Consider the following 19203-nt stretch of genomic DNA (forward strand, 5'->3'; position numbering starts at 1 on the left):
GCTAAAAATGGAATTTCTAATAATAAAGGATCCAAAAAAATTCTTAATTGAGAATATTATCATTTTTATTTGGAGAAATATAAATTGTTTTATTCTTCTTCTGGAATGTACACACTTGCAGAATGGACTGCTGTGAACTGTTTCCATCTTAGAAAATCTTCTCTTCAATCTAGATTTCAAATGGGGAATAATTTAATATAGTAGTGCCAAAAAAGGAATATGACAATAGAGATGTTTACCTGAATTCATCCAACCTTGTACTTAATTGATTTATTTTTAAGGATGCAAATAAAATAAATAGTAGACATGGAACTAATTATTATTCATTTGAGATTGTCTAAATGGAGAAAAACATACTATCATTTCTGACTTTACTGAACATAGAGCATCATTATAATTATATGCCTAAAGTCATATCCTAACAAATACTACAGAAGACAAGAGTGAACAAGAGTAGACAATCATCTAAAATTTGGTTTCTGCATTTTTAAGCAAAATATTGCATTTCTCATGTCATCTCACTTAATAGAGTAAGTGGTCATCTGAAGATCATAGTGAAAAAATGCATTAGGTGTACTAATTAATAGGCCACTGTTCCCACAGGTAAGACTTTTACATTTCTGATAGTGCTGCACTCTTTGGAGAAGTTGTTATATGGAACATGTGCTCCACACTTGGGTGCATGCTATCCTGAGTCTCCAAAGTCCCTCCTGCTGAGTTGGAAATGCTGCCTGCTGGGTTCTTCCCTAAGCATGCCCTCAGCCAAAGGGAGCTACCTCTCCTCTCTTGAACTTGTTCCTTTCTTGAGGGCAGCCTGAAGAAGCCCCAGCTCCTTGCCTCAAAAGTCGGTATACAGCTCTAAAAAGCTATTCCAGCTTCAGATTGCTGATGGTACTGTGGCAGTACTATCATATCCTTGCCTCACCCCTTACCCAGTCCTGCTTTCCTCATGCCTCAGAGGTATAGAACCCTCATTCACCACTCGCCCACAAAATCATCTGAGTCTACTTCCTGGAAATCTACCTAAGACACCAGCGATGCTTGTTGTATCTTAAAGTGATATGTATAATATGCTTTGTGCAAAAGCAACAAAATTTAATACTTTTCCCCATCTATATTGTCTATTTGTTGCCTGAATATAAGTTTTGTCATAAAAAAATACAAAGAGAACAAAAAGTGAGCTAGCATTTATTATTCTGGGTGTCTTATATATACCATCTATGAAACCCCAGTCAACAGCTTTGCAAAGCACATATTATTCTATTTTATAAACAAGGTAGCCAAGAATCAAAGGGACTAAGACATTTGCCAAATAACTCAATGCATAAAGTTTCCTATGTCTCCATTATCGGCAACATACAAATCCCCCTGGTAAACTTAAACTCTAGTTTCACAAAATTATGTCATGTATTTGGATGTATTCTTATGTTGTTGAGTTATGTTATTTTTTAAACAATCTACATTATTACAGAATATCTAATGTTTCCATAAATTCTCTTTACCAACTGCTGAAAATATTTTGTGGAGAATAGTCATGTAAATAAGTCATTTTATAATCTATCACTATACATTCACTGTTACTCCAGAAATACATTTATTTTTGTTGCACATTTTTTAAGATGAGAAGATACAGAAATAGCAAAAGGGTATTCTGTAGTAAAAAAATGCTTAAATGTGTAGCTTTATCATATTCCAGAAATTCCATGCCTCACCCTCTCATGAAAACTATAAACTAAAGAAATTTCAGTACAGACTGCATGGCTTACTAAATTTTCTCTTTGGAAAACATCTTTCATTTTGTTTTTAATTAGAAGTTAAGTTCTGCAGAGAACCATTATTTTTATGATGATATAAAATAATATTATCTCATTTGGGCTGTTCATAAATGTTCAAAACTAAAATAAAAAATCACAAGGGTTCTGCAAATGTAATTTCTTCTATATTGTCATGGTTCTACCAGGTATGAAAATAAATATGAGTAAGTAAAACTGAATGTACAGTATTACATGTATGATAATATAATAGTGTTTGCACAGTACCACCTTTTTATTAATGCATGCTTTAAAATTATTCTAAAGAAATTAATAATGGAATTGAGATTTATGGGTAAATGTTCAGATTTTGCTCACATTTGGCATTTTATGTTCTAATTATGTGATATATTCTGAATCATACTGGGATGAAGTATGATTGCTTCAAAATGAAGCATACTGGGATGCCTGGGTGGCTCAGCAGGTGAGTGATTGAGCGTCTGCCTTCAGCTCAGGGTGTGATCCTGGAATTCCAGGATCGAGTCCCACATCAGGCTCCCTGCGAGAAGCCTGCTTCTCCCTCTGCCTGTCTATGTGTCTCTCATGAGTAAATAAAAATCTTTTCAAAAAATTAATAAAATGAAGCATACTAAGAATATATAAGTATACTAAAAGTATACTTTTATCTAAAAACTGAAATTTGAAGATTAGTATAAAGATGCTCCTTTGATTGATTCTTAAGAGCATTTTGGAATACATGTAACAAGGGTAAAACTTTCTATGACCAACAAATTTAATTCAGTTCATGTGCTTACTCACCATGGTTAAGCTGTTGTTAAAATCTCGTTAAAGGATTGAGTAACAACTTGACCTATTGTGACAACTTTATTTTATTCAGAATACCTTTGTCATATTTGAGTTATTTTATTAAGCCTGGTTTTCTATTTTTATTGGGTTGAAACTGCTATCAAATAATTCGGTTTTATCTAATAGTATTCTAGAGTCTTTCGGTGCTCATTGTTTTGTAGCACATAAATCTAGAATATTGCCGCCCTTATCTATCCTCTTAGCGTTAAATTTTCTTTTATTTAACAGAAAAGCTAAATAAAATTTTGCTTTCGAGCTCTCACTGATCTATTCTCTTTCCTCTTTCTATTGATTGTCCCAGACAAGTTTTAAAGTATCAGTAGGTTTTCAATTTATAAGAGGTGCCTTCTCTTGCAACATTGATAGTTAATAAAAATTCAAAATAGCTTCATAAAATTTTCTGTTATTTCAGGTCTTGATTTCATAATAAATTCCTCCTTTATATAAAAATTCATTTCATCTTTTGATTTCCAAGGACTATTTGTCCACAGACTAGTAAGAATTTACTAGGATATTTAAGGATTATAGTGATGCCTTTTGGGATTATTTTATTAAATAATTATAACTTTCTTAATAATATTTTATCCATATGAGTATAAGACAAAATGTGATATGGCAATAAGGAATATTGTTTTTCTCAAACTTCTCTCTTCTTGACCATATCCTTTAGAAGGTTCAGTCTAGGGGAAACAATGAAAAAATGCTGATATTAAATTGTCCAACATTATGTAATAAGACATTTTGTTCTTGAGTGATCTAAGTTTCCTTTTTATTACTGAAAGATAAAAACATGGGAGAAAATGACAAATGTTAGTTTTATCATGTTCAGATTTTGAGATGGTTTTAGGCTTTGGTTATCAACTTTTTTTTTTCTCCATAAAAGGAAAACATAGTGATCATTTCAAACAGATGGAATTCTAGCTGCTAGCTACTTGCTTCACCTGGACTCCACATTAATTTCATTGAACAAGCAGCATCTTTATCAACACAGGTATTTTTTTTAATCCAGTCTGTATCTCTAAGAAAAATCCTCTTTACTGGAATAATAGTGATGTTTTATAATCTGAGGCTGATAATCCAGCATGACCCCCATCTGCATACCACGTCAGTGGGCAACTGTGCCCTAAAAGAAGTATAGTCTACCTCTTCAGGACTGTTGTTATTCATGAAAACTTAGGTGAAATATTTTTTACCTAAAAGAAACATTAAGAAAAAAAATAATGGGGATCCCTGGGTGGCGCAGCGGTTTGGCGCCTGCCTTTGGCCCAGGGCGCGATCCTGGAGACCCAGGATCGAATCCCACATCAGGCTCCCAGTGCATGGGGCCTGCTTCTCCCTCTGCCTGTGTCTCTGCCTCTCTCTCGCTCTCTGTGTGACTATCATAAATAAATAAATAAATAAATAAATAAATAAATAAATAAAATTAAAAAAAAAGAAAAAAATAATGAATTAAATACATGCCATTTAGTTTGAGAAAAGAATTTTTTTAAAAAATTTTATTAATTTATTTGAAAGAGATAGCATGAGTAGGAAGGAGGGGCAGAGGGAGTTGCGGAAGCTGAGTCCCTGCTGATCAGGGAGCTGGATGTGAGACTCCATCCCAGGACCCTGGAATCATGACCTGAGCCAGAGGCAGATGTTTAAATGACTGAGCCACCCAAGCATCCTGAGAATAGAATTTAAAGAGTTTTATATTTGTAATTTTCTGTATGTATATTTGTGTGTTTCTTTGGGGATATTTGAAAAATTGGGAGCTCCTACCAGTGGTAGCATAAACTGGGGGTGCAGAAAAATGCATTTGTTCATCTGAACTCCAAATCTGTCTAGCACAGGTTGAACTTTCTCTTGTTTCCTCACCTTTGCCCTTTCAGTCAGTAACTCTTTCCACAGCAATATCTTCCAGTTCTAGTATTTGTATTCTCTAGTCTTAGGAAAATAATCACTTTAACTTTTCTATGTTTGAAAGTACATTATTTTTTAATTTTTCTATTTTATTTATATTTCCCCTAAAAATAATTTGCTCATGGTAACAGAGCTAGTAGGTAATGGAAATTAGTAGGTAATGGAAATAAATTCCCCTTTCCTAAACAGGTTAGTTTACATGTGGAGGCCCACCATATTTAAATTGGCTTTGGGAAGTTTCTACAGCTTCAACTCAGGCATGGCATGCTTCATCATTTTGTATTTATCAGAAACACAAAACAGTAGTATGAGCATGTGTGTATGTGTACGTGTGTATTTTTAAGTTGGCACTGTAATTCGTTAAATAGACTTCCTAAATATTAATTTTAAGTCTTCAAATAAGAGGTAAGAAACTAATTTTCAAAAATAGCAACCTAGATACATCTATTTCCTCTTTTTGTTTTCAAAATTGCAATGATGTGACACAAGAAATTTGAGAACAAAAGTAAATAAATCCATAGCAGCATGGCACAGTGGAGAAGAATAAAATAGGAATTTCTGGAATATATAACAAAAATGTGATGAAAATGAGATAAAACCCTAAAGCTAAATACAAATACAGAAACCCACAGGGGTAGGAAAAGAGTGCTCTATAATTTTGATTTCCATCCAAACTTCAGAATACCTTTAAGATTAATCTGAAATAGCATTAAAAGTGGGGCTCACTGTTAGATGAACATTGTGATGAATTTAGTTATGTTGGTTTACAGTTAGAGATGGGATATAACTGACATGCCCAACATAATTGTAGATAAGTGAAGAGCAAATGAGTTTGGAGACTAGGAGCCAGACAGGTCAGAAAGTGAATGTTGTCTTGGGGTCAGGGATAAGAGGATAGAAGGGACAGACTTCTGAGATTTTAATTTGTTAACTTTGTAATGTGTGCTGTAATTCTCTCTTGCTTCTCACCTGTGGAATCTTCAGTAAAGAATTCTGTTTCTTGACATTTTATATGCATTTAGTTTCTTCTTGGGGAACTAAAATGGGTGTTAAGACTAAACAGATTGAGGCTGACACAAGGCATACAGGTAGAAAGACAAGGGCATATTATATATGCATGTCCATTTCCAACTACTTGTATCAGGTACAATGTTGAAATCAGAAATGTGGGCAATACATATTTATTACTAACTTAAGATTTGCCAATCTTTAGAGAAGAGAAATGAATATAAATTTCAATTCAAGGTTTTACTTCAGAGAGAATATATGATGAAAAACATGATTTTCTGTTAATTTTATTTCGGTGGCTAAATAAAAGTATAGAAGTATAGAGAAGTGTATGAACTAATCAATGACTTACGGGTACAATAAGTGTAGTTTCAAAAAGAGAGGAATAAAAACAATCAAACTAAGAATATTTAACTTCATTAACATATATTAAACAAATGTGTGCATGCAATAGTAATTCTGATAAATAATTCATATTTCCCAATTCCAAAGAAGATTACAATCTTTTAACAAAGAAAATTGGTGCAATATATATAAATAGCAGGAGGAATAAAATAGTGAATACAGCTTGAATGAAGAATTAGCAAGGTTCTAGGTTAGAACTCTGTTGTATGCTGTGTGACTGTTAAATTAGTGTGGTTAAATGTTAAGACTGAACAGAGGAAAAGCTGACTGGAGGGGTAACAAAGATGATAATCTGACCTAGGTACTTATTCAGTTTGTGCTACTAAATGGAATTTTATCTCACTGATAAAAGAACTATAACTGAGGGAGTTATAAAATAGCCAAAAGAAATAAAGCAGTATTAAAATTTAATTCTTGTCCTGTAGGAGGAAGTGAAAGGGTACCCTAAGAAGATAATGAGGGTGTTAGAAATATAAATAATGAATAACATTTGTTTTGAATTTACTTTGTGCTAGATATGTAATTATACATATATTAAATCATATTTTTGTGAGTTACTATATTTTATTTGTGTCCATTATGTAGATCAGTAAGCTGTGACAGAGACGGTGGTTTGCCCAAGGCCTCTTAGCTCGAGAGAGGTGAATTCAGACTCTGAATCCTGGCAAGCTGGCTCCAGAGCCTATGCTTATATTCATGATGTTGAATCACCTCTTAAGCCTGGAGAACAACTAGGATTGCTTCAGGATTCAGATGTCAAAGGAGGAAAGAGTTTCAGAAAAAGAATATGGTTAACCAGTGGGTTCTAAAGGCTTTTTTCAGAGAGATTGAGAAAGGTAACCTTATATTGGAGATCTGAAAATTGTAAAATGGCAGATTTCTTTAAGGAATTATTTCAATTAAGTGGGAAAAGCTAAGCTGGTGTTTGAAAGGTAAAGACTGTTTTTCTGTTGGTCTTTAGAACATGTGATTCAGAATCACCCTGAGTGTTTTCAATAAAAATTCAAATTCCCTGGGTATACATTCCAAGCTCCTTTAATTAGGATTCTCCAGGAACATTTAGTTAGAAGAAATAGAAAATCAGTAAGAGGGAAAGGAAGAGGAAGAGCAATGAGATGGTCATGGCGTAATTTGCATACTTCAGCAGCAAAAGCTCTGCTATAGAGACATTTTAGTGACCATCTGTTTTTATTTTAACATGTGTTGGGAAAAGATGAATTGCAAACCCAAGAGACTAATCAAAGTGTTTTCTTGTTATATTTTCAGCAATGTTTCAGGGCCTCTCATAGATCTGCAAGTCATGAAACCAAATGGCTATTTCCCACTAAATCTAGCTCTGGTGGTTGTGAGTGGGTCCTGATCATTGTAGGTAATTTGAGGAACAGATAATCCATCTGTGCAGGGGCAGGAGGGTTATGTACACCACAGTTTACATCTGGTCTTGCTCTTTTGTTTGGCATTCTCACCATGAAATTTTACAACTTAATCATGAAAAAAAGTCCAAGTATATATACTTTATCCCAAACTACTTCTTTCAACAATATTTTGTACGTTTTTCCTTTTACTTGTTGAGAATGTTGTCTTCATATGGTGGTAATTTTTTCTCCTAGAAATACATTTACATTTTTACCTGAAAAATACCTATTGCATAATTATCAGTATTTGTTGATAGAAAGTACTCTGTTTTGTCTTTTTTTACCTTTTACCTTAATCAGCCACATATGTGCTAACGTCCCTATCTCAGGATATTCTTGTGCATGAGAGATTTACTGAGATAAGAGGTCTTAGATTTTTATCTTATTCTCTCGTGTCTAAAATTCAAGGCTTACTTTATAAATTGATTTTTACCCTGGGCTAGGTGAATACTCTTTTTGAATACTGTTGCCTTTCCTTATGTCTAATTCATCTGTTGTTAAATGTAAAAGAAACTCAAATTTAAAAATGTCAATAACAAACCATAGTATTTTTATTTTATTTCAACAAATATGGAGGAACCTCTGCTACCATCGTTTTTTCCCAAGACAATTAGAGGGCTAGAATTATACTTAGTTTCTAATCTGAAAATTCATTTTTTAAATGCTGAAAAATCACAATTTTATGAATAGTAGTAGTGGTGTTTTCATTATTTAAATCTTTTAGTCAAGAGGTCAAATTTTGAGATAATAAATTAGAATAATGTCAGAACAACCTAACACATCTTATATAGGTACTCAATAAATATTAATTTGTTATAGTCTTATGAGACACATTTTACTTACTCAGACTATTCAAGGACCCTGTTTGCTAACATGACTAACAAAAGTGTTACAGTGTTTGAAATTCCTGCTATCAGGTTTTTTTCCCTACTTCCATAAAATATTTTTCCTTCTTAAATAGAATTTTGTTAAGAAATTTCTTTAGTCCCAGAAGCATTTTTTTAAAAGATTTTATTTATTTGTTCATGAGAGACACAGAGCGAGAGAGAGAAGCAGAGACACAGTCAGAGGGAGAAGCAGGCTCCATGCAGGGAGCCCGATGTGGGACTCAATCCTGGGACTCGATCCTGAGCCTCCAGGATCACACCCTGGGCTGAAGGCAAGCGCTAAACCGCTGAGCTACCCAGGGATCCCCATAGTCCCAGAAGCATTTTAATAATGCTTTATAGAGAGAGATAATAATGCTTTATAGAGAATAGTATTCTCACTATTATAAACATAAGAGTCTATTTTAATTATATTGTATTTCTGAGGTGGAAATTTAAAAAAATCAAAGTGGAGATCCCTACATTCAATATATCTGACCCTAAAATGATTTCTTTACCTAACTATCAATTGTCATTGTCATCACATAATAAGATTGATTGAGTTATTTCATGATGCTTACAAATATCTTGTCTTCAATATGCTATTTAATGATTGCCTTTATTAGCTTAATATGAAAGCCCACCACAAATATCATATGCTATAACATAATTTCTCTGAGGTTCATAAAATTGTATAAACCAAACAACATACTCAACAAACAAATAAACAACATATTTCTTTTAACATCCTTGGAAGAGAAATGCTTTTTGTTTCCTTTGGAAATATGGCCTTAGTAATCAAACAGTTGAAGGATTTTAAAATTTAAGGCAGAATAAAGTGACCTAAAATATTTCTGTTACTTATTATTATGAACAATACCAGATATCTGTTTGTTGTATGTGATTCAGGGAGGTATTAAATTAAAAAGGGGAATAGGTATACGGGGAAACTGGAAATGAGGTAAGAAGTCTCACAGAGGGAAAATATACTAGAGGTATTTATAGAAACATCAAGGCTTATAGAAACTTGGCTCATATTTCATTTAGAACTTATTCCAGAATAGTTCTACTTTGGTGAGTTTGTACCAAGTAAAAAGATGAGAAAAAAGAGGGCTTGAGTTGCACACTAGAGCTTTTCTTAGTTCTCTTCTGATAGGAAGAGAGACTCAGATATTTCCCTACATCTCCACATGGTGAAATCATACATAGCTGAGTTGCTATGGGGTCTGGTATGGTGAGAGGCAAGGAATGCCCACATACTAGACTGAGTTTTGGTTTGATGATGTAGCAGAGCCTCAGAGTAGTTTGTAGCATTAACATGAATCTATATAAGGTTGGATTAGCCAGGAAGATATTCTTGTTCCTCTTCCAGATATAAATGAAATGAGTTTTGGCCCAGGACTTTAGCAGCATATATGGTAGAGTACCCTGAGATGGGTACCCAACCAACTCACCCAGTCAATATCAACCAGCATATTCTCAAAGACCATAATCATGAAGCCAGAGATGACCTCTACTCTGAATTTGTTCCCATAAGACTTGCTCCAACAAAAAAACCTTCTTGGACAGGAACAGAGAAAACAGATTAAGCTGAAAGACAATATTAAAACTGAAAGTGACTGGATAATACAAATAGGAACATTTGAATCAACACACAGCAAGAGCTACTGTGATTAGCACATTTAGATATTAATTTGTAACTCTGCTACATCTCCCATATGGTATTTTTCTACCTCTAGTTGTACATTTTTGCTCTCTGCAGTTCTCAGATTGATTTCTTGGGTGTTAAAAATGATTTGATGTTTATGTAGCTATGTTCAGAGGATGAGGCAAGCCTAGAGTACCCCTGATCCTCTGGCATTTTAACTTTGCCTCCCGAGATCAGTATCGTTGACCCTTGAACAACATGATTTTGAACTGTGCAGGTCTACTTATATGTGGATTTTTTACATTACGGTACTATAAATGTATTGTCTCTTCCTTATGATTTTCTTAATAACATTTCCCCTTCTCTAGCATATTTTATTGTAAGAACATTGTTATAAGAAATATATAAAGCATGTGTTAATCAAATACTTATGTTATCAGTAAGGCTTCCAGCCAAGAGTAGCCTATTAGTTGTTAAGTTTTGGGAAAGTCAAAAGTTATACATAGATTTTTGACTGCACAATGGGTTCATGCCCCTAACCCTTATGTTGTTCAAGGGCCAACTCTATTTCTGTTTGGCTTATTTCACTTAACATAATGTCCTCTAGGTTCATCCATGTTATCTCAAATAGCAGGATTCCCTTTGTTTTTTAAGGCTGAAAAAAATTCCATTCTATATTTATAACCACACATATAATATATATATAATATATAATATATCATATATTACATATACATATATTATATATATCCAAACATATACACAGACATCACATTTTCTTTATTCATTCTTCTGTCTGTAGACACAGGTAGTTTCCGTATCTTGGCTATCATGAATAATGCTGCAATGAACACAGGAGTGTAAATAACCTTTTGAGATACTAATTTCATTTCCTTTGGTTATATACTCAGAAGTAGGATTTTTAGATTTTATGGTAGATGGATCCAAAGAGAACCACATGGAGACACATTATAGTCTAATTGTCAGAAGTTAAAGAGAGAATTTTGAAAGCAGCAAGAGAAAAGTCACTTGTATACAAGGAAGGCCCATAATATTATTAGCAGATATTTCAGCAGAATCCTTGAAGGCCAGAAGGGTGTGGGATGTATACCCTGCTAACCAAGCTGCTATACCTGGAAAACTTATCTTTCAAAAGGGAAGGGAAGATAAAGATAAATAGAAACTAAGGGAGTTCATCACCCCTAGACCTGCCTTACAAGAAATGGTAAGGAGAGTTTACCATAACAGTGGTGGGTAATCATTTTTAAATTTAGTATAAAAGTTAAAGGACAAAAGTGTAAAAAATAACTGTAACTGAATTACGTTAGTTATGCTAATATTAATAGATGTAAATCGAGAATCCCTCTTTCCCTTCAGTGCTCCTCAAATGATTGATTTTTAGTCTCCTGTGAGATAAGCTTTCCCAAGAGGCTCACTGTTCAGTCACATCATCTCCTGAGGGACTAACCCCACACATGCTTTATAAGGTCTGCATTTTTACATGAGTATAGCTGAGATTAAGTTAAAACCTCTGGTAGTTGTATTTACTTAAATTTTGTTCTGGATTCTCCTTTTCAAATGTAAAAATATTTCAAAAACTAATATGTGGATTCACAGCAGGCTTGTTAAGTCATGTTTTAACCACTGTCTCTATCCTTCTGTAGTTGAATGTGTTAGCAGACTAATTGTGTTAGTGGCCTGAAGGAAGAAATTAAAAATATTTATCTCTTACTTAATACTCAGTGCAATGGGTATGCCTTCTGTGTAAATAATTCCTGTTCAGAACATAGGGGAGAAGAAAAGTAAGCATGAATTTTCACTACTAATTATTGATCTAAAACAACCTTTTTACTCATTTTTATGTTTCTAGGGATGCTATTCCAAGTATCTAACACATGATTTCTTTAGTTAAAATCTGATGTGAACACAACTCTTTCCAACTGAGAAATGTTTATGTAAATAAAACAATAAAACTATGTGTATATAGAATACCCACACATATAACAATTACTGCATAGTTTTGAGATGTACATAAGGCCCTGTTTGAACATGTATAAAAATGGAAATATAGGGGCAGCCCAGGTGGCCTAGTGGTTTAGCGCTGCTTTAGGCCTAGGTTGTGATCCTGAAGACCCGGGATCAAGTCCCACATCGGGCTCCCTGCGTGGAGCCTGCTTCTTCCTCTGCCTGTGTCTCTGCCTCTCTGTCTCTCTGTCTCTCTGTCTCTCTGTCTCTCTCTGTGTGTGTCTTTCATGAATAAATAATTTTTTTTTAAATGGAAATATGGAAAAAAAATGGAAATATGGTTATTCTGAATAGAGGATCGCCCTAAACTAAACAGAAGCAAATGAAGTAATGTAAATGGAAATATTTCAACAATCTCTTTTTCTTACAAAGATGTGAATTTAAACTAGTTATTTCTTTGAAGCGCCTCCTAGTTATTTGAACATAAAGGCCCCAAGAATTTAATAGGAACTTAATTCCATATTAAAATCTGAAGTAAGAGTCAAGGGAATAAACTCTGAGAGTTGGTGAAATTTCTGGACTGTTTCTTACACACAAAAATTACCCATCACTCTGCACTAATTAGCACTGATAACATCAAAGCCAAAACATTTGAGACTTAAGGACAGTCAGAAGGAGGAGGGAAGGGGAAAAGTACATTGTCTTTTGCAGGTGGCTTAAGAAAAGAGGCAGAATGAGCAGCGACAACTGTGAGAAGAAAGGGGGCCCAGAGAGAACCCCTCAGACTAGATAAATTTTTTTGACAAATAACCTGCATCTGAGATGTGGACTCAGGTAGTTGAATGGACAGATCCTAATATTTGGGGCTTCTGCATTAGTGGTCCCAATCAGCATCAGCTGAGTACTTGGTGAAACCCAGATCTTGGAAGCATATTCAAATTTATTGAATCAGAAACTCTGGTGTGTAGGCTGAGCAAACTGTTTCTTAAAGGAGCCCTTCAGGTGCTTCTGAATGCAGGCTCAAGTGTGAGAATCACTTCCTTGTGTCATAAATACATCTCGTAAGCAATAGTTTTAGGATAAAATAAAGTAATTTATGTAATTTATTTAGTGCAAGCATGCAATAAAATAAGCATTAGCTATAATTATGGTTAGTCCTTGTTATATTTGTAATCAGCTGACAGAAAAGTCAAGATTGGAAAAGTATATAGGCAAAGACTTTTAGGAGTTAGTGTCCTTATAAGCATAATTCAGAGACCTCCGCCTATTGTGACCTGCCTACAAATCAACTGTGGATTGCAAATGCAGATTCTGATTCAGACAGGTCCAGGGCAGGGCCTGAGATTCAATATTTCTAACCAGCTCCCAGGTAGTGCTATTGCTACTAGTCCTGGTACCACACTTTGAGTAGTAACGATCTGTTATATGACACCTTTTACTTCTACTTCACAATTCTTTGCAGCCCCCAAAGCAATATGAAGCAGAAGTTTGTGTATTCCTAAGAAAGCCAAAGAATAGAAGGTGAGTAGCAAGTTGGGACTCTTTGGGGTTCATGTGATCTACTCTCTTGAATTGTATCTTTTGTTTATCTTTCTTTAGGAAACAATAGTTCTTAGAAAAGAGAGTTTGGAAAGTAACCATAAATTCCTAAAGTTTTATGGTCATTTATTACATAATTTCAAATTGAGACAAATGGTACTGCTAGACTAAATAAAGGTCAGACAGATGTGTCAGATAAGCCATGTATAACTACCACCATGTAGATCTTACAAAACCATCTGGAAGGGCCCATCCTTCAGCTTCACTTAGTAAACCGTACACATTTTATTTTCAAAAACAGCTCCTTTTTTTAGTTTGTTTTTGAAGCTAAGCATAGTTTTAATTGTTGACTCATATCACCAAAAAGAATTTTTTAAAAAATATGTTTAATTGTGGTCATCCCTTTTCTTCTGTAGTTTTGAAGGTTTTCCAAAAATAATAGAAGATATGTCTACACTTTAATAAAGAAAGCTGAGTGGTGTTGAGTAAATGGTTCTGTTCTTTAACCAAAACAGTTCAGTATTTAAAAGTGTAGTATGACCAGAAATAGCACCTCTTATTTACATAGAATCCACTTAATGAAAGACTTTTCACTGTTTCTGGATTCTGCTCTTATAGGTCTGGTAAATTTGTACTTAATTGGATTTGATAGCTCCATTGTGCATGACTGAAGACAAATTTATAAAGCACAATTTCTAATTCAGTTGAGTTTCCTTGAATTATATGGTTTTATATGAAGGTTGTTATACAAATCTTATACAATTGGAATTCTATTCATGAAGCCCTTAGTCTAAAGTGGTATTGAATAATAAGAATAAGCTATATTCAAGCTATTTTTTATAATAAATAGTCATAAAACAATTATCACAGAAATGCAATATTTACTCAATGTCAGCCTCAGAAACTTTGTTTTTAAATCCTTGTCTCTCCGGTCAACCTTCTTCTTTGTTGAAGCCACCATTGCCAATAGCCCCAGGCTTCCATATTCTCAATTCTAAGTCCAATAAAAGAGAGTCCCTTTAGCCTGGGCGGCTCAGTGGTTGTTAAGTGTCTGCCTTTGGCTCAGGGCGTGATCCTGGAGTTCTGGGGTTGAGTCCTGCATCGGGCTCCCTGCTTGGAGCCTGCTTCTCCCTCTGCCTATGTCTCTGCCTCTCTATTTCTCTTTAGCTCTCATGAATAAATAAATATTTTTTTTAAAGAGAGTCCCTTTTTCCTAGTTATTATAGGAAAAAGCCTCATTTATTACTGAATTCTATGGCCGATCCAGGGCTGGGGATATGGTGAGTGGGATCTAAAGTCAACCCTGACTCACTGTGGAGGAAATATTCCCTGAAAGGAGGTACCTGAAAAACTGCAATTTTAAAGCTCTTATGAGTAATTACAGAAATTTAAAGGGTAATAAGCACTAGCTAAGCTCTTGCATGGATCAAAAGAATAAAATCTTTTTTGCCAAAAACTTATGTGAGAAAAATCTCGTAATCTCTACAAACTCAAAAAGGGTACTTTGGCCTGTAAGAGAATTTTTAAAAATTTTAATTCCAATATAGTTAAGCATCCAGTGTCATATTAGTTTCAGATGTACAATATAATGATTTAAAGATTCTATACATTACTCACTGCTCATTAAGTGAGTGATGTATAGAATCTTTTTCACCTATTTCACCCATTAATCTCTTTTACCTATTTCACCCATCCCCCCACACAATTCCCCTCTGGTAACCACCAGTTTGTTCTCTTTCTTTATTGTGTTTCTTACATCTCACATATGAATGAAATCATATGTATTTGTCTTTCTGTGACTGACTCATTTAGCATTATACCTTCTACCTCTATCCATGTTGTTGCAAATGGCAAGATTTCATTCCTGGCCTATAATAGATTTTAAACATGCTTCTTAAAACATCAAATAACAGTGTTTGCTTTGGCAGCACATGTACTAAAATTGGAATGATACAGATAAGATTAGCACGGCCCCTGCATAGAGAGATTACACCCAAATCCATGAAGTGTTCCATATATATATATATATATATATTTTTTTTTAAGAAAACAACTAAAAACTCTATCCAGTTATAATGTCAGTTTTATATACTTTGTAGGCAGGATTTGGTCTGATTGTTTGAATTTTAAAATAATTTGAACTTTTGCTAAGAAAATTAATTTTTTGAATATGGAAACGATATATTGCCTGTTGTCCTTTTGTAAGTATAGATTTTAATATTTAGTACTTAAGAAGATACTTTTTTTTAACATAATGGAGAGCCCTACTAATAGGTAGGCTTAGTTTTCAATTTCACATTATTACCCCCACAAGGAATAATATGAATATTGGGATCTGTCATGTTCTGACTGCTTCAAAAATTCCATCCAAGACTCTTATCCAAGTACTTGACTATTAAGGGTGCCTTGGTGACTCAATCAGATAAGTGACCAATTCTTGATTTTGGCTCTAGTCATGACCTCAGAGTCATGCGATCAAGCTACACATTGGGCTTCATGTTCAGTGTAATCTGCTTAACATACACTTTTTCTCTCTTCTTCTGCCCCTCCCCCTGCTCATACTCCCTCTCTCTAAATAAGTAAATAAATAAAACCTTAAAAAAATAGTACTCAACTAACTAGTTTGCTATAGTGTAAATAATAGCTAATATTACACAGATATGATCTATCCTATGTTAATTTTTTTGTTTAGTGGGCCAAGTTAGATAGTAGACCTATGTTATCTCAGCATACTTGTTCCTGTTCTCATTAATTACAATGCTATTATTATTCAGAATTTTAATGGCAAATGTAAAAAAAAATCTGACTTAAAAGGGGAGTGTATTGACTCGTTTAATGAAAAGTAGATAGGGATGCCTGGGTGGCTCAGCAGTTAGGTTTAGCACCTGCCTTCAGCTCAGGGCATGATCCTGGAGTCTCCAGATGAAGTCCTACATCGGGCTCCCTGCATGGAGCCTGCTTCTTTTTCTGCCTATGTCTCTGCCTCTCTCTCTTTGTGTCTCTCATGAATAAATAAATAAAATCTTAAAAAAAAAAAAAAAGAAAAAGAAAAGTCATAGATGGAGGTCAGAGAATGGGGTATGTGTGGTTTTATGCACAGCTGGATTTAAGAGCACAGCCTCTGTTATATGTCCTGGTTCCACTGTTTACTAGCTATGATACTGCACACATTGACAGTTTTCTTAGCTATGTAGTGTGTATAATAATGTCATCTTTCTTTGAATGTTGTGTTAATAGACATGAGGTTCCTAGAATGAGACCTGACAGAGAGAAAACATGCAGTATAATCATAAACAGTCCATTTCACAATCTTCATTTTCTGGGGAGCTTTCCTCTGTATTGATAACATCATCCTTACCAGCAGGTCAAGGCTTCCATTTTCCCAACATTAAGTTCAGCAAAAAAGAAAATATCCCTTTCCTAGTTATTACAATAAAAGCTTCAGGATAACTTTCACCAAACTGACTGGGTTAGGGTCAGTCCCCATGGCCAGGAAGCATATGTCCTGCTCTGATAAACTAGCCATCTGTGGTCACATGCCCATTCTGGGAGCTGAAATCAATCCAGCACAGGGATAGAGTAGGGGCTGGCGGTTTTGCAAGAAAAATTGAGATTCTCTTACCAGCAGGGAAGGAGGTAAATTTGGGGAGGCAGAAATAACTACTGATTATTTTTAAAGTTCTTTGAACTCTGATTCTAACACTTTGGCTACATTGTTGTATTTGTTCTACATTGCTCGGTCTCTTTCTAATTATAAGCATTTACAAACTAGCAATAGGAATAATTACTACTGTAATTTTAATTCACTAACCATGAATGAAATACAGATTCACTAGCAACTAGCATGTAGCTTCTGGTTATCAAAACTGTCTTGTTTGAAAAGCCCTCTCTACTATTTTATTGTTTTGTCTCCTTTAAACAATGAAAGACAAAATAGTCTCTTGAAAATAAGCAAAAACCCAGAATAGTAAAAAACTTCACACAACGTGCTCGCTTCACAATTTATAAAAAATTCTAAATATACTGGCTTACAGATCCTCTTTATTTTATAACATTATCATTAAAATGTGTCATTTTGATTTGCTTTGCAGTCTAGTGTTTTATTCATCTAAATTCTGTGAAGGGTTTTTTCAAAGTTGCACACATTTTTAGGTTTAAAGTCTCAGGAAAACCAGAAAACCAGAATCAACATGATCTAAGTGTAAACATAAAATATTTTATGTCACCTGCTATTCGTTCATTCAACAAATGTTATAGAAAACCTTTTATTTGTCAGGCAAAGATCTTTGCTTTCATGAAGTTTATAACTAGGCAAGTACAGAGAGACAATAAAAATCTACATCATAAAAAAGCACATTATAATGTAATGTCGGTATAATATAGAATGGGGACAAGGTAGATTTTATTTTAGGTACTCAGTGTGATTTGTTTCAGTCTAAAGCTTTAAGACAACAGGGAAAGACATACAAAAATGTATTTTGTCTAACTCATTGTTATAGCCCTTTGGTTTATAATAGTTAATAATATTAATGGAGAACTCCTGTGGACTGCTTACACTTTTAGCATGCTTAATTAATAAAATAATTCTAACTGGAGCTATTTCTCAAATATTACTGTTTATTCTACTTAAACATTTTAGAGATGTTAGATCAAATCCTATAAATAAAATTGAATCCTTCCTCCTTTTTTTAGTAGACCAGATGATTCTCCCTCAGGCTAATTAATGCTTTCCTTGGATGCTCACAGGGCTTCGTAAGCACTTCTATTCACTGTGCTCATTGCACTGCACAGTTTGCTTTGTTTCTGTCATGTGTGCATTTCATGGTCATCTGTCTTGCAGGTCACTGCTCCATTCTCCCTTCACTGAGTAGCCAAACTCTCCAGGCACAGTTTTCTAGCACTACATTTCTTTTACTCTAACATCCATAGCAAATCTCTCTGTTGTTTATCCCAGCTGGCTTGATTTTACTTCTTTATTGGGGAAAATGTTATCTTTTCTCTCATGTTCAACTACCTGGAGGTCTATCTCCCTCCAGCTTTCCTATTGACTTGGACCTAGTGGCCAGTATGGTCAATGACTAACACACAGTACTCCTTGTTGGGGAAACACTAGCCTCTAAATTATACTTTTAGACTATTACTCTGGATCATTATTAATACCTGGTCCAAATGCAGAATGACTGAATCTTTATTCTTATCAATGTGCTCTTTATATCTGAGTTCTTCTCTCCTGACTCCTTATCCCCACCTGATCAAGGCTAGTGTTTGAAACTTAAAGCCCATAAATAGCATTTATTTGTTCTTTTTGTCCTATTGTATCTCCCTTGCTGTAGATATAAATCTGGAGATAATACACGAAGTAGGAAGACATAGCCAGAAGAAAAGCCCAAAATTATATTTTAGGAAATATATTCTGATCAACTTCCCTACTAGACATTGAGTTTCTTTTGTAAGTGAAGAATCTTGCCTAGTGGGGAGAGAAACCATGGTGTAGTTCAAAGAGGAGGGGTTTAAATACAGAGGTCCTTACATTCATATAAAGTTCTATTTGCAAGCTCTGAGGGTTTGGGCTTTTTAATTTCTTAGCCTCTGTGGTTTCAACATTAGATCACAAAATGATAGCTTTATTCCAAGGTGTTTGTGAGGAATGAGGAAAACATATATATGTAAAGAATAAAATGTAATATTCATTCATTTTAAAAGGTATGTCATAGTTGTTAATATTAAAAGAAAATTCTCTAGTAATAGTTCAGATTTCATATACATATACACACACTCACATATAATTGTGTAAAGAATAAAATGTAATATTCACTCATTTTAAAAGGTATGTCATA

The 19203-nt window shown here is 34.2% G+C and overlaps 1 protein-coding gene and 1 non-coding gene across 2 annotated transcripts in view; both read left to right on the forward strand.

Annotated features, from left to right (window-relative positions):
* Positions 1 to 19203, forward strand: part of ZNF385D (zinc finger protein 385D) — an 875841-nt gene that overhangs the window by 222724 nt on the left and 633914 nt on the right. The window lies entirely within an intron of this gene.
* LOC112925643 (U6 spliceosomal RNA) lies at positions 15279 to 15387 on the forward strand. The gene has a single exon (XR_003236172.1). It is a non-coding gene; the product is annotated as a U6 spliceosomal RNA (small nuclear RNA).

Source organism: Vulpes vulpes, chromosome 11 (genome assembly GCF_048418805.1).
Source record: "Vulpes vulpes isolate BD-2025 chromosome 11, VulVul3, whole genome shotgun sequence".
NCBI lineage: Eukaryota > Metazoa > Chordata > Mammalia > Carnivora > Canidae > Vulpes > Vulpes vulpes.